This window comes from Chrysochloris asiatica, unplaced genomic scaffold (genome assembly GCF_000296735.1).
Source record: "Chrysochloris asiatica unplaced genomic scaffold, ChrAsi1.0 scaffold00017, whole genome shotgun sequence".
NCBI lineage: Eukaryota > Metazoa > Chordata > Mammalia > Afrosoricida > Chrysochloridae > Chrysochloris > Chrysochloris asiatica.
The window spans coordinates 17078490-17080406 of record NW_006408535.1 but is presented as its reverse complement, the minus strand read 5'-3'; the positions used below and the strand labels follow the sequence as shown (position 1 = coordinate 17080406).

The 1917-nt window shown below is 42.1% G+C and overlaps 1 protein-coding gene and 1 pseudogene across 1 annotated transcript in view; one reads left to right on the top strand and one right to left on the bottom strand.

The window, feature by feature from the left end:
- The window catches only part of NUBPL (nucleotide binding protein-like), a 340480-nt gene that overhangs the window by 63989 nt on the left and 274574 nt on the right, over positions 1–1917 (top strand). The window lies entirely within an intron of this gene.
- LOC102818703 lies at positions 594–1100 on the bottom strand (annotated as a pseudogene).

Genomic DNA, 1917 nt, shown 5'->3' with positions numbered 1-1917 from the left:
CTTTGCTCACATGGAGTATCAGTGATATTGTCTGATGATTTCCACATTCCGTTGGGTCAGTTCTCTTTGGAATGGGCACAAATACGAATCTCTTCCAATCAGTTGTTCAGATCGTTATCTTCAAAATTTCTTGGCATAGATGAGTGAGTGCCTCCAGTGCTGCATCAGTTTGTTGAAAGATTTCAATTTTTATTCCATGAATTCCCAGTGCCTTCTTCTTTGCCATTTCCTTCAATGAACCTTGGACTTGCTCATTCAGTATCATTGGCTCTTGATCATATACTACCACTTGATATAGTTGAACATCGACCATTTCCTTATGGTACAGCAACTCTGTGTATTCCTTCCATCTTATTCTTTTTTTTTTGGCTGTGTATCTAGGGTGCTTTATTCTCCACAGAGCGATACATGCTTAGGCAGGTTGGGCTTGGGCCAATGTCTCTATATATACAGAACTGAATAAAGTAGGTCTGAGAAGAAGTCTGATTTGCCTTGATGTGGTAAGAGAGATGGAGGATTATGGACATGAAAACCAGGGATGTGTTCAGTCCTGTGCTGGTCCTGGCTTGGAATGCAGAGTGAGAATGCAGCTCTCACTTCCAGGCTGGGGATGTGTGCCGGACTTGGAGGGCCTTTTGTACCTCATCTTCCCACTGAGCATCTGAGTTCTCCTGAGCCCAGGCAGGCTTATTCCAGCCGTTGTCCTTTTTACCAGCTCTAAATGTTCTGGGTGCATGGGAATTGAGCTGTGGTTGCCCAATGCTGTAGCTTCTTCATCCTCTTCATCTTTTCCTTTCTAATGGAGGATCTGGCAAATGCATTCGCAGGGCCTGGATTCTCTCCTGTATGTTGACAACTGCATTTTTTCCATCCCCCACAGGTGCCAATTCTACTTCTTGTTGTTCAGGATCTTGGTTTAGGGATTGGTAAGAGTAGTCAGCTGGGCCTGCCCCAGCTTCCTCCTGCTCTTCCTCGTGTTCCTTATTGCTCCAATCTCTAGTGCCTTCTGTGGGGCCCAAGTGAGGCCCCAGTTCCTCAGTCTGATTAGAGAAAATATGCTTTGGACCCATGGTGTCTCCCTCTAGAACTACTGCTGCCATCCAGGGCAGGGGCTGCTTAGAGCCTGGAGTGGAACCCGCACCCGTCACCCTTCTGTCTCTTTTGATGCTTTCTGCATCATTCAGTAATTTGCCCAGAGAAACCTTCAATAATGAAAGTCAAGGCTTGAATTTTTACTTCAATTCCCTCAGCTTGAGAAATGCTGAGTGTGCTCTTCTCTTTTGATTTTCTAACTCCAGATTTTTTGCTCATTTTATTGTAATATTTGACTTTGTCTTCTCAAGCTGACCTTTGAAATTTTCTGTTTAGCTTTTGTGTCTCCTCATTTCTTCTATTTACTTTAGCATCTTTACACTGGAGATCAAGTTTCAGTGTTTCTTCTGACATCCATTTTGATCTTTTCCTTCTTTCTTCTCTTCTTAATGACTTTTTGCTTTCCTCCTGTATGATGTACTTAATGTGTCTTACAGCTCTTCTGGTCTTCGGTCTTTAGTGTTTACTATATGAAATCTGTTCTTCAGATGATCTTTAAATTCAGGTGGGATATAAATTCAAGGTCATATTTTGGTTCTGGTGGACTTGTTTTCATTCTCTTCAGCTTCAGTCTGAATTTGCATATGAGCAATTGATGGTCTGTTTCACAGTCTGCCCTGTCCTTGTTTGGCTGATAATATGGAGCTTTTCCACCTTCTGTTTCCGCAGATGTATTAAATTTGATTTCTGTGTATTCCATCTGGTGAGGTCCATGTGTAATCATCTGTTAGGCTGTTTAAAAAAGGTATTTGAAATGAACAAATCATTGGTTTTGCAGAATTCTGTCATGCGATCTCCAGCATAATTTCTATCATGAAGGCCATA